The following is a 14,884-nucleotide window of genomic DNA, read 5'->3' as shown; positions in this document are numbered from 1 at the left end:
GCAAATTATGTCACGAACATTAATGTTTCTTGCATTTACGCTTGAAACGTTGAAGACTGGACGGGTTTATTATTTAGAGGAGGAAATTATTATTATTTACCACTTTAAGAATAGTAAATATATAAGGGAGAGGAATTAATGTCTCCCCATGGCATTCACTGGTGACGTTAGCTTTATTACGAGATAAACGTTATGACTCCAACGCTCTATTCGGCTTTTAGTTGGAAGTCAATTCATCTGCAATTAGTTATCATACAGAATGCCTTAGTTATAGAGAATTGATTTTAATTCTCACATACATTGGATATAATGTGTTTACTGTAAGGAAATCTGACGCAATACTGGCGTCAGGTGACGTGAGAATTCTAGCCTACTGTACAGATGGAATTATTAGTACATAAGAATTCTACGTGTTGTTAATTTTACTTACTACAATAATTAATATAGTTAGTAATAAGTAATGAGAATACAACAGTGTTGTATTCGGTGTTGGAAATATCCAACAGCTCTGCAATTAGTTATCATACAGAATGCCTTAGTTATAGAGAATTGATTTTAATTCTCACATACATTGGATATAATGTGTTTACATTATAAGAATTCTATTCCATTATAATTCCATTATAAGAATTCTGAGAATTCTACGTGTTGTTAATTTTACTTACTACAATAATTAATATAGTTAGTAATAAGTAATGAGAATACAACAGTGTTGTATTCGGTGTTGGAAATATCCAACAGCTCTGCAATTAGTTATCATACAGAATGCCTTAGTTATAGAGAATTGATTTTAATTCTCACATACATTGGATATAATGTATTTACTGTAAGGAACTTCCTATCCTAGACCTATCCTGGCTCTTTGGTCCCACCTCTCAACTGTTAATCAACTGGTGTACAGATTTCTGAGCCTACTGGGCTCTATCATATCTACATTTAAAACTGTGTATGGAGTCAGCCTCCACCACGTCACTGCCTAGTGCATTCCACCTGTTAACTACTCTAACACTGAAAAAGTTCCTTCTGATGTCCCTGTGGTTCATTTGGATACTCAGGTTTCCACCTGTGTCCCCTTGTTCGCGTACCACCCGTGTTAAACAGTTAATCTTTATCAACCCTGTCAATTCCTCTGAGAATTTTGTAGGTAGTGATCATGCCTCCCCTTACTCTTCTGTCTTCTAGTGTCGTGAGATGTATTTCACGCAGCCTTTCCTCGTAACTCATGCCTCCTAATTCTGGGACTAGTCTAGTGACATACCTCGGAAATTTTTCAAGCTTCGCCTTGTGCTTGACAAGGTCAAGACACATGGCGGTGATGTACCATGGTAGAGTGTGTCTGTAAGACACATGGTGGTGATGTACCATGGGAGAGTGTGCCTGTAAGACACATGGTGGTGATGTACCATGAGAGAGTGTGCCTGTAAGACACATGGTGGTGATGTACCATGGGAGAGTGTGCCTGTAAGACACATGGTGGTGATGTACCATGGGAGAGTGTGTCTGTAAGACACATGGTGTCAATGTACTATGGGAGAGTGTGCCTGTAAGACACATGGTGGTGATGTACCATGGGAGAGGGTGCCTGTAAGACACATGGTGGTGATGTACCATGGGAGAGGGTGCCTGTAAGACACATGGTGGTGATGTACCATGGGAGAGTGTGCCTGTAAGACACATGGTGGTGATGTACCATGGGAGAGTGTGCCTGTAAGACACATGGTGTCAATGTACCATGGGAGAGTGTGTCTGTAAGACACATGGTGTCAATGTACTATGGGAGAGTGTGCCTGTAAGACACATGGTGGTGATGTACCATGGGAGAGTGTGCCTGTAAGACACATGGTGGTGATGTGCCATGGGAGAGTGTGCCTGTAAGACACATGGTGGAGATGTACCATGGGAGAGAGAGCCTGTAAGACACATGGTGGTGATGTACCATGGGAGAGTGTGCCTGTAAGACACATGGTGGTGATGTACCATGGGAGAGTGTGCCTGTAAGACACATGGTGGTGATGTACCATGAGAGAGTGTGCCTGTAAGACACATGGTGGTGATGTACCATGAGAGAGTGTGCCTGTAAGACACATGGTGGTGATGTACCATGGGAGAGTGTGCCTGTAAGACACATGGTGGTGATGTACCATTGGAGAGTGTGCCTGTAAGACACATGGTGGTGATGTACCATGGGAGAGTGTGCCTGTAAGACACATGGTGTCAATGTACCATGGGAGAGTGTGCCTGTAAGACACATGGTGGTGATGTACCATGAGAGAGTGTGCCTGTAAGACACATGGTGGTGATGTACCATGGGAGAGTGTGCCTGTAAGACACATGGTGGTGATGTACCATGGGAGAGTGTGCCTGTAAGACACATGGTGGTGATGTACCATGGGAGAGAGAGCCTGTAAGACACATGGTGGTGATGTGCCATGGGAGAGTGTGCCTGTAAGACACATGGTGGTGATGTACCATGGGAGAGTGTGCCTGTAAGACACATGGTGGTGATGTACCATGGGAGAGTGTGCCTGTAAGACACATGGTGGTGATGTACCATGAGAGAGTGTGCCTGTAAGACACATGGTGGTGATGTACCATGGGAGAGTGTGCCTGTAAGACACATGGTGGTGATGTACCATGGGAGAGTGTGTCTGTAAGACACATGGTGGTGATGTACCATGGGAGAGTGTGCCTGTAAGACACATGGTGGTGATGTACCATGGGAGAGTGTGCCTGTAAGACACATGGTGGTGATGTATCATGGGAGAGAGAGCCTGTAAGACACACAGACATTCACCCATAACGCTATGCGTGCTATTGGCTGTACAAGAATGTAAGAACCCTTGTATACAAAAATAATAAATAAAATACAGTAATATATCATAATATATTACTGTATTATATCACAATTATGTAAAATATCATCATTCCTATTGTTTAGCTTTCTAAGTTTTCTCAACCATTACATGGGTTACAGTGTGCAGGTGTTTAACATTAGGGGGGGGGGGGCAGGGTTCATGCAGGCTTCACATACAGCTGTAATTAGGTCAGTTTCAGTCTCATCTGTCCTGCACCTCGCAGTGTTCTACAATGTTAAAGATTTTTCTTTTAAACCATTTCATATATTATTGGGCCCCGGAGACATCATCCATAACTTTTGTTACTCCTCTGCATGATCCTTTTTTTCTAATTTCACCCAAAAAATCATAAAATTTTTTCCTTGAAAGATTATCGACTACTTTTGATCTCACAATATTATCTTTCTCTTTCTTAATCCTCTTTCTTGATGATATTGAGCCCTGGTGCCACACCTGAGCTGGGGCCACCAACCGTCTCTGGGGCCCCCTGCTTCTTTCCGCAGATTATGCCAAAAGGTTTAGGGCCTGCTGCCTCTTTCCGTAGGTCGTGCCAAAACATCTGCAGTACCCTGCATCTTTTTGTGGGTTATGCCAAAAGGTCTGGGACACCCTGCATATTTCCGTAGGTTATGTCAAATGGTCTGGAGCACCCAGCAACTTCCCATAGAGTTTTCCAAAAGATCTGGAGCACCCTTCATATTTCTGTAGGTTATGCCAAGAGGTAGATCTATTTTGAAATTCCCTAACATGATTATTCCAACCTGGCATACTACTTCTTTTATTGGTTATAAGATAAATACTCTCTTCCCCTGCCCTATCTAGCACTGAAACGACTGATGTGAAAAAGTCCTTGAGATTGTTCTGATGCAAATTGCACTGAATAATATTGCAAGCAATTGCATCACTTATGATTTGAGTATTGGTTAAGCAGGCATTTAAACTTTTCCAGGTCAGCAAGAGTGGCCTTCCTACGTTTAGGTGTGTTCTAGGGAGGTTTATGTTATCTTTGGCAGCAGCAACTTGTGAGTGAGGTATATTGGAGGTGGCCATGGCAGGATGATACCAGGACAGGTTGTCATCACTGACAGCCTTATACTTAAAGGTGTGACCAGTTATATCATCAATAAGAAAATGATCAATATGAGACCTTCCATTCCTATCTCATGACATAAAGCTATAGTAATAGTAAATAAATCATTAATAGCAGGATTATGTAAATTTTCAGAATTCATGAATTCATTAAACAAATTTAAGTATACATCTTAGCGAGTAAAATCAGTGTTAAAAATCACCTACCACCCCATGAGTTCAGCATTATGATACAAATTAGTCAATTGATATATTTCTGATCATATATTTCCATACTCATCTGCACAGTTGATATTGCTTGTGAAACATGCATATGCACACACACACATAATCAAATACTGCTGAGCACCTTTCAGGCCCCTGACAACTGAGTGGACAGTGCATCAGATTCATAGTCCTGAGGTTCCGGGTTCGATCCTTGGTGGAGGCGGAAACAAATGGGCAGAGTTTCTTTCATCCTGATGAGTCTGTTCACCTAGCAGTAAATATGTACCTGAGAGATAGACAGCTGTTACAGGCTGCTTCCTTGGGATTGTGTAACAAAAAGGAGGCCTGGTCGAGGACCGGGCCGTGGGGGATGATAAGCCCCGAAATCATCTCCAGATAACTATAGGACACAAGTATAGCAGGAGTGAGCCCTGATACAATATTGACAACCTCAACTTTACATTGCATATTGTTATGCCCAGGATAGCAGCAGCACCATAGGGTCTTCCAAGACCTGACCAGTCAATAGACATGTCAATACTGGCAGTGGAAAAAGAACTATCAATAAATTTAAAGTGGTTTTGATATTCATAAGATGTAAGCCAGTGTTCTTGCAAAACAAGAATATTTTGCACATACCAAAATGCTTTTAACGTTCATATATTCAGGGTTTGTTATTTCTCTAATTACCTTAATAACCGGGAATTATAACTTTACAAATACTGAAGCATTGTCATGGGGGTAAATAAACCATATTACGTGAAGATCATTTATGTGCTAATTAAAACAACACTTATAGTAAGAGGACAGTAAATTGGAATGTTCAGACAATTGTCAAGTAATAATAATATAATAATTAACAGGTTTTAAGAGCCATCTATTGCACATTATTCTATCTATAAATAATCTGAACTAATAATAGAGCCTAAATAAATAATAATTAAACATCATTCACATCCATCAAGACCAGAAATTAATTGACCACTCAAAACCATATAGGTTACTCCTACACCTCATAATACAGGCCAATAATGATCATAAATATACTTATCAATTAAACAATATTCAAACTAAGGACTTTACATCAAATTTTTTAAATCACTAATTTAAAAGCAGACATCCTTTTATATTAATAAATTGTCAGATTAAGGCATCTGTAAACAAATGAAATAAATATTAGTAATTAAGCCTTCGATGAAATACTCGCATTATAATACAAATTCTGGAGTCACTCATATAAATGCAAAGTTTTGGTTTATAAAATACCAGAAATAAGATAATACAAATATCAGAATCAGGCTAATATTATTGCCAGATTCATATACAGTACTGTATATATATATATACAGTATATAGAATTGCTTGCTACTTATATATATAGAATTGCTTGCTACTTATATATATATATATAATTGCCAGATTCATATATAAATATATCGAATTGCTAGATCCATATAAATATAAAACTGCCCGATTCAAGATAATGTAATTAACACATTTATGCTATTATATATATATATATATATATATATATATATATATATATATATATATATGTCGTACCTAGTAGCCAGAACTCACTTCTGAGCCTACTATGCAAGGCCCGATTTGCCTAATAAGCCAAGTTTTCATGAATTAATTGCTTTTCGACTACCTAACCAACCTAACCTAACCTAACCTAACTTTTTCGGCTACCTAACCTAACCTAACCTATAAAGATAGGTTAGGTTAGGTTAGGTAGGGTTGGTTATGTTCGGTCATATATCTACGTTAATTTTAACTCCAATAAAAAAAATTGACCTCTTACATAATGAAATGGGTTGCTTTATCATTTCATAAGAAAAAAATTAGAGAAAATATATTAATTCATGAAAACTTGGCTTATTAGGCAAATCGGGCCTTGCATTGTAGGCTGAAAAGTGAGTTCTGGCTACTAGGTACGACATATATATATATATATATATATATATATATATATATATATATATATATATATATATATATATATATATATATGAGTTTTATAATTGCCAGTCTTAGGATAATATAACTGCCAGATTCAGGTTAATATAATTGACAGTCAGGCTTTGATACTGTAAGCCATACCTACCTTTTACTTAAACTTAATCATTACAGAATCCGAGGCCTTCCTGATAACTATATTCTATCATATCTTAATGATAGACACCAATATGTAGCCATTAATGACATAACCCCCCCCCCACATCTCTACTGTAACCGTAGGAGTGCCACAGGGCAGCATCTTAGAACCTCTCCTATTGCTTATATACATCAATGATTTACCAAATATCTCTAACATCCTTAAACCAATACTATTTGCTGGCGATACTGCCTTCATCTATTCAAACTCCAATGCAACACACAATAAGTAATATTGTAAACAACAAATTGAAACAAGCTGGATGTGGTTGGATGTCAACCAACAAACTAAATATAGAGAAGACCTATTACATTGTATTTGGAAGTAAATTATCAAATGAAATTCACCTTCAAATAGATAATGTCAACATTACCATTAAAAATGATGAAAAAGTTCCTTGGCCTATACATAAACAAGAGACTAAATTTGAACACTCACATACAGTACACAGGCAAAGTCTCAAACTGTTGGTATATTCTCAAAAATCACATATTATATTCCCCACTCTTCTGTCCTTTCACTATACTATTCCCTAAGCTATTCCTGTTTAACATAATGATAATGCTAAAGATGATAATGTTTTTTGAGAAACATACATAGAAAATGGGTTACAAGCACAATGTTGGATTTCTAGATAAAGCAAGAATATACTATGCCTAAAGCCACTAATATGCACAGTGTTTCAGGCATGCTGTGGATAAACACTTAAAACTAATTGTTAAAAATAATTGAGATGAAAAGCAAAAGTTGAACAAAAGTAGAAAAAAAAAGTTGAACAAAAGTAGAAAAAAACCAGCGTTGAATGTAATGAAACGCCATTTTCTGGGTGAGTCCCGGAGGCTCCCCGGAGCTATCCCAGGCTGATATGCTAATGTCAGACTTTGGCATCAGTCATGTGTATGGAGTTCTTAGGCCTACCGGGGACCACGGCCAGAACCGGGCCCCCTCAGAGAGGCAAGGGGAACAATGGCCTATAGAAGCCCCCGTGTTAGTGGAAGCATTCTATGTCTGCCATCGACCGGAACAGGCACCCAGAAAGGTAAGCGCCCCAAAACAAACCCCTATTCTGGTTAAAATTGCTACCTAAAACCGAACTAGTGGATAGAACTCCCCAACCGAAAACAAGCAAACTAGTGTGACGTCACACACTGCCGCGCCGCTGTCTGCGCAGCTCCCCCCTCCCCGGGAGGGGGAAGGGGGAGCCCCAGACCCCCCGCGCCGGCTACCCACACCTCAGTTCTTGAGGCTGGATGTCAAAAACGCGAAAAACCGCCGACCGGAGGGAGGGAGGGATGCCGGGGAGCCTCCGGGACTCACCCAGAAAATGGCGTTTCATTACATTCAACGCTGGTTTTCTGGGGGGAGCCCCGTCGGCTCCCCGGAGCTAACTACCCACAGACAGAAAAAGAGGGACTTACCCGGGAGGCGGTCGTCGCTCACCCCTCAACTCGAAGCCGAGACAACTGGCTGCAACCGCCGATCACAAAAACATGATGCACCCCCGGCCAGACCAACCAAGCATCAACCACCCATGGACCCCTCCGGAACGCAGCAGTCTCATTCTTCGCCAGAAAAGAAGGAGACAGCTGCAAACGAACAAAACTATCACCACGACCAAAAGAGCAGAAACCCCTGCGCTGGAGGAGAGCATGAAGCTCCCCTACTCGACCCCCAGAGGCCAAAGCCAACAAGAAAAGTGCCTTGGAAAAACAATCCTGGACCGAAGGGGCCACAACGAAACGAGGAGATGAAAGGAAAGCGAGCACTCTGTCCAAAGACCAGGACGGCTCAGGCGACGCATGAGCAGGCCGGAGGTGAAACAATGCACGAGACAGCTTGCGAAACGGCGCAGACGTAACATCGATACCGAAAGCAAGCTGAAGCGGCTCCGCCAGCGCCGCACGATACGAAGCGACAGTGTTAGGCATAAGATGACGGTCCTGAAACAACCACGAGAGGAAGGACAAGACCACCCGAACAGACAAGGAGCTAACACGACGAAGACGCAAAAAGAAACGGAAGGACCGCCAGGAAAACTGCATACTGCCGCCGAGAAGAAGCCCTCAGGTGGGACACCAACAAGGAGGCCACCTGATCACCATAGAGATGATGATAGACTCGAGTCAAAAAAACCATACGCGAAGACTCGAGGAGAAGATCGAACCAGCTACGTGACGTACCGGCCCGATCTGCTGAAAGAGGCGGAGCCGCGGGAAAAACCCTCGGGTTCGGACACCGAGCAACCAGCGCCTGAAACCAAGGCTGGGCCGGCCACCAAGGGGCCAGAAGGACAAATCTCCCCCGGTAAGTCTCTAAGCGAGTCAGGACCTGGAGCAACAGCCGAACCGGGGGAAAGAGATACAGGAACCCCCACCTCGTCCAGTCGAGCCGAAAGGCATTGACCCCGACGGCCTCGCAATCGGGGAAGGGCGCCGCATAAACGGGAAGACGCCGCGACCACGCCGACGCGAAGAGGTCCACCTCGGGGCGCCCGAACGTCTGGCAAAGCCAAAGGAAGGACTCGTCGTCGACCGTCCACTCCGTGGAGAGAGGAACGAAGCGAGACAGGGCGTCGGCCAAGACGTTGGACACGCCCCGTACGTGAACCGCCAGGAGAGCCAAACCCCGAGAACTCAGCAGACGAGTCACCCGAAGCGACCAACCCCAAAGAGACAAGGACCTGAGAGGGAACCAGATGGGACTTCCTCCAGTTCACCAAGAACCCGAACCCGGCGAGCTGGGAAAGAACCAAATCCCTGGCTAGCAAGCAAGCTGACTGGCTGGGAGCCCAAACCAGCCAGTCGTCGAGGTAGGCCAACACTCGAACACCTAGGAGACGCAAACGAGCCACCACAACCCGTGTAAGGCGTGTGAACACGCGAGGTGCCAGGTTCAACCCGAACGGGAGACAACGAAAGCGGTAACTCAGACGCCCCACTACAAAACCGAGCCAGTCCCTGAACCGCGGATGAATCGGGACATGCCAATAAGCGTCCCGGAGGTCCAGGGACACCATCCAAGCTCCCGGCTCCAAGAGGAGCCGAACCTGAGACAGCGTAGTCATCCGAAAGGAGGGGCAATGAACCCAGGGGTTCAGACGGGACAAGTCCAGAATGAACCGCAGGTCCGCGCAGTCCCGTTTCGGAACCGGAAACAGACGGGAAACCCATCTGAGGGACGACGTCGTTCCGACGACGCCCAAGCGTACCCACTCCAAGACGACTCGACAGAGCGCAGGGGAAGAAGCCTGCCCTGCCAGCCCCGACCCCCCAAAGACTGGAGGGGCCACCCAACGCCACCGCAGGCAGCGAGACACGACCCGAAAGGCCCACGAATCGTGGGACCAGGCGCGGGCGAACAGCGCAAGCCGCCCCCCCATCGCCCCGTCAAAGGGGCAAACCGCGAAAGGGCCGGCGACCCCTACGAGACCCAGAACCCCGCACAGCGCGAACACCGCGCCGACCAGACGAGAGAGGGTCCGCAGGAGGAGCCAACCCCAAACCTGACACCAGAGGCCTACCACGACGAGAGGAACCCCGAGCCCTGGCACGACCTTTCCGGGAAGACCCACCCCGGGACCCCCGGAAAACCAACAAGTCCGACATCGGACGACAAGCCGCCGACGCAGCCTGAATAAACTGCGCCACGGCCGACTCCCCAAACAGGAGAGGACAAAAAGGTGAAGAACGCCTAAGAGCCAGAGCCCAAGCAGATCCCATGGAGGAACCCAGCACCACCCGCCGACACGCGAGACGGGAAGCATAGAACAGGGAAACTGCATCCCGCAAAATCGGCGTGAACAGCTTCAACAAGGCAGCCGACGAACGCGCAGCCGAGGACAAGGTGCCGGACCCCGAGACGGACCCAAGCGTCCCCACATCCTCCACGAGCCAATCCGAAGACAGCTCCAGGAGGGAAAAGAACCGCAAGGCCGAACACAAAAGGCCCCGAGCGCGCAAGTCCCCCGCCACGAGCGCCGCCGAAAGGGAGGGAACCTGCACATGGAGCTGAATAACGCCCACATCGCGGGGAAGGGCAGGGGCAAACAAGCACTCATTCAGGTACTCAAGTTCACCCCCCAGGAAAACCTGAAGCACTGTGGAAGCTTCCCGCCACTCCAGCATGCGGGAACGACAGAAGGAATGCCAGGAATCCAGACCAAACAAGGGGCAGTCTGCTAGCCAGGACGACTCCGGAACCTCGTAACGGAGCCAGAAAGGGAACGAAGTCCCAACCTTGACGTGGACGGATCCATTTCCGAGGCATAATCCGGGTCACGCAGGAGGTAAGCTGCAAAGGCCGCTCGCACCACACCAGGTTGGATGCGATAAGCCGAAAACCTCCGGAAGGACGGAACCGACGTACCCAGGGGAACACGGAACCATACCCGGGGAGGGGCCTACACCAAATCCAACTCGTACGCAGAGGGGGGGAAAGAAAACCCCACTCCTTGTAACAATAAGCCCCGCTCAGTGGGAAGAAAAACCCCGGCGGGGTCCAGCGGGGCCCAAGGCCCCCAAGTCAGCCCCTCCCCAGCCTCGAGGTCCGTCACCACAGGACCCGAGGCCGAGTCCTCTCCCCAAGCCCCGACCCCACAAGACAAGGACGGAGCAGCCGGAAAAGCTGGAGGAAGAGGGGCCCACTGGTCAGACCCTGAAGCTTCGGCCGGGAGACAAGACTCGAATGCCTCTGCTGCCCCCCCCGGAAGGGGCAACCCCCGAAGCTGCCCGAGTCTCGAGATCAAGTAACCCCTGCTCCGACCCCGAAACCCTCAGACGCTTCGGGGCCGGAAGCAGGGGCGGGGGACCAGAACGAACAGAAGGGGAAGGACGAGGAGGTGCGGACTGAACCAGGATCGAAGCGACCCCCACCCCCAAGTCCGGGTCTCGAAAAGCAAAGCGGGGCAGCCCTGGGGCATCCGGGGAAGCAACCAACCGAGCGCGTTGCAACAGACGAAACCTAGACTGCAACGCACGTGCCGCCTGTACCCGAATAGAATCAGAGGATTGGGTAAATTGAGTCACAAGCAAGCAGCAACACTCACAGGACTCAGGGTCGAAAGTATCACCGACCCAACAGGCAGCGTGGCAGAGGCAAAAACAATGAGGGTCACCCTGAGACAAGGGGACCGAGCAACCCTCAAACTCGCACACAGCGAGTGGGGACTCCGGGGTCACATCCATCGGACCCACGCGCCCCCTAGGGGATTCCCAGGGTCCTGAGCGTTTACTTTAAGAGGACTCGCGCTCAGGTAGTCCCAGGCAGGGTGCTGCAAACCGGCGCCCAAAACTACCAAGCAAACTTCTAAAGCTGAACCCCAGGGACGTGTACACTCACAGGGACCTAGCAGGGGGCGCCACCGATGAGAACAGTGGAAGGGCAAAAACAAACTGAATAAAATGACAGAACCCCCCACCAGGCAAAAACAAAAAGAAAAACAAAACCCCGCAAGAGGACAGCGAACCCCAAGAAACAGAGCCGGCCGCGATGTCGGGAAATACAAGCTGAGCAGCACCCTGCGCCCCTACCAGTGCAAACTGCCTCTTACCTGCCGGTAACAAGGGAGAACAGAACACCCAAGAGCCCAACAGGCGGCCGAAAAACCGAAAGGTAAAACGGACCAGCAGAGGCAGACCCCGAGGAGCCTGTGGAAGGTGGCCCCAAGCCCCAAGGGCAGTACTTAGAGGGCACCTAGGGAAGGCAGCCCTAGGCGCATGCAGCCCGAGTACTGAAGATAACTCCTGGCTCTCGCACCCACAAAACTAACACCACACGCAAAGCACAGTGCAGTAGCGACACCGGAGCCAGAGCACACGACCATCGCCTATAGCATCAGCCTCAAGAACTGAGGTGTGGGTGGCCGGCGCGGGGGGTCTGGGGCTCCCCCTTCCCCCTCCCGGGGAGGGGGGAGCTGCGCAGACAGCGGCGCGGCAGTGTGTGACGTCACACTAGTTTGCTTGTTTTCGGTTGGGGAGTTCTATCCACTAGTTCGGTTTTAGGTAGCAATTTTAACCATAATAGGGGTTTGTTTTGGGGCGCTTACCTTTCTGGGTGCCTGTTCCGGTCGATGGCAGACATAGAATGCTTCCACTAACACGGGGGCTTCTATAGGCCATTGCTCCCCTTGCCTCTCTGAGGGGGCCCGGTTCTGGCCGTGGTCCCCGGTAGGCCTAAGAACTCCATACACATGACTGATGCCAAAGTCTGACATTAGCATATCAGCCTGGGATAGCTCCGGGGAGCCGACGGGGCTCCCCCCAGAAATAAAAAGAATGACAATAATTACATGTTGAACGGAACAGCAAAACTGCAACAGAACAGCCGATGGTAATTTTAACTAAATAAACATAGTAACTTTTTTTGTTTACTTGGCATATAGCAGTATTACAAGTTCAGTCATTATTCATTATTGTTTAATAATAGCAAGACATAGGTTGACAATCAGTAGGTAAGGTAGGTTACATGGCATTTATTAGGTAGTACTTAGTTTCTCTCTTAAACTGGTTGAGAGAGGGACAGTCTTTGATGTTATTGGGAAGAACATTTTACATTTTGGGACTCTTGATTTGTGGAATATTTCCACTTTGGCTAAGTCGCACTCTTGGAATATCAAATAAATATTTGTTTCTAGTGTGGATTTCAAAGATTCTGCTACAGCCCCCTACCATGTATTTAAGAACAGGTTTAGCATTGCAATTCAGTGTTTCATATTATATATATATATATATATATATATATATATATATATATATATATATATATATATATATTATATATATATATATATATATATATATATATATATATATATATATATATATATATATATATATATATGTCGTACCTAGTAGCCAGAACGCACTTATCAGCCTACTATGCAAGGCCTGATTTGCCTAATAAGCCAAGTTTTCCTGAATTAATATATTTTCTCTAATTTTTTTCTCATGAAATGATAAAGCTACCCATTTCATTATGTATGAGGTCATTTTTTTTTATTGGAGTTAAAATTAACGTTGATATATGACCAAACCTAACCAACCCTACCTAACCTAACCTATCTTTATAGGTTAGGTTCGGTTAGGTAGCCAAAAAAGTTAGGTTAGGTTAGGTAGGTTAGGTAGTCGAAAAAACATTAATTCATGAAAACTAGGCTTATTAGGCAATTCGGGCCTTGCACAGTAGGCTGAGAAGTGCGTTCTGGCTACTAGGTACGACATATATATATATATATATATATTTTGGTAGCAGTCTTTCCTGTAGACATATATTATTAAATATGACCGAAAAAGTAAGATTAATAATTCTAACACGAATTTTCTCAATCTTTCGTACATTACGCTTCACTGTTGGAGGTAAATAAAAAATCACTTCTCCAAAATTCATTTTTATTTCTAGTCTGACGCGACACGGGCGCGTTTCGTAAAACTTATTACATTTTCAAAGACTTCACAAATACACAACTGATTAGAACTTGCGTTTCCCTGATTTTATATCTACATTTGAGTGAGGTGGGAAGGGTGATGTGGCATTAACACAAGACAGAACACTAGGAGATATTAATAGGGTATTAAAAGTATCAACACAAGACAGAACAGAAACAATGAGTATTGAATAGAAGTGTTTGTAGAAAGCCTATTGGTCCATATTTCTTGATGCTTCTATATTGGAGCGGAGTCTTGAGGTGGGTAGAATATAGTTGTGCAATAATTGGCTGTTGATTGCTGGTGTTGACTTCTTGATGTGTAGTGCCTCGCAAACGTCAAGCCGCCTGCTATCGCTGTATCTATCGATGATTTCTGTGTTGTTTACTAGGATTTCTCTGGCGATGGTTTGGTTATGGGAAGAGATTATATGTTCCTTAATGGAGCCCTGTTGCTTATGCATCGTTAAACGCCTAGAAAGAGATGTTGTTGTCTTGCCTATATAATGGGTTTTTTGGAGCTTACAGTCCCCAAGTGGGCATTTGGAGGAGGAAAGGGTCCTGAAAGATATTGTTAATAGAAACGTTATCCCTACAGACAAAAATCAGAGGATACAACTGACGATTTACTATAAAACCAGAAAAACGGCCAGCCTACTCATGAGAAACTCTCCAGACACAAAACAGAATGCTTTAAAAGAGACTAACGTCGTCTATGCCTTCAAATGCCCACTTGGGGACTGTAAGCTCCAAAAAACCCAGTATATAGGCAAGACAACAACATCTCTTTCTAGGCGTTTAACGATGCATAAGCAACAGGGCTCCATTAAGGAACATATAATCTCTTCCCATAACCAAACCATCGCCAGAGAAATCCTAGTAAACAACACAGAAATCATCGATAGATACAGCGATAGCAGGCGGCTTGACGTTTGCGAGGCACTACACATCAAGAAGTCAACACCAGCAATCAACAGCCAATTATAGCACAACTATATTCTACCCACCTCAAGACTCCGCTCCAATATAGAAGCATCAAGAAATATGGACCAATAGGCTTTCTACAAACACTTCTATTCAATACCCATTGTTTCTGTTCTGTCTTGTGTTGATACTTTTAATACCCTATTAATATCTCCTAGTGTTCTGTCT

This window comes from Procambarus clarkii, chromosome 17, assembly GCF_040958095.1.
Source record: "Procambarus clarkii isolate CNS0578487 chromosome 17, FALCON_Pclarkii_2.0, whole genome shotgun sequence".
Classification (NCBI taxonomy): Eukaryota; Metazoa; Arthropoda; class Malacostraca; order Decapoda; family Cambaridae; genus Procambarus; species Procambarus clarkii.
Note: the sequence above shows the minus strand (reverse complement) of the source record.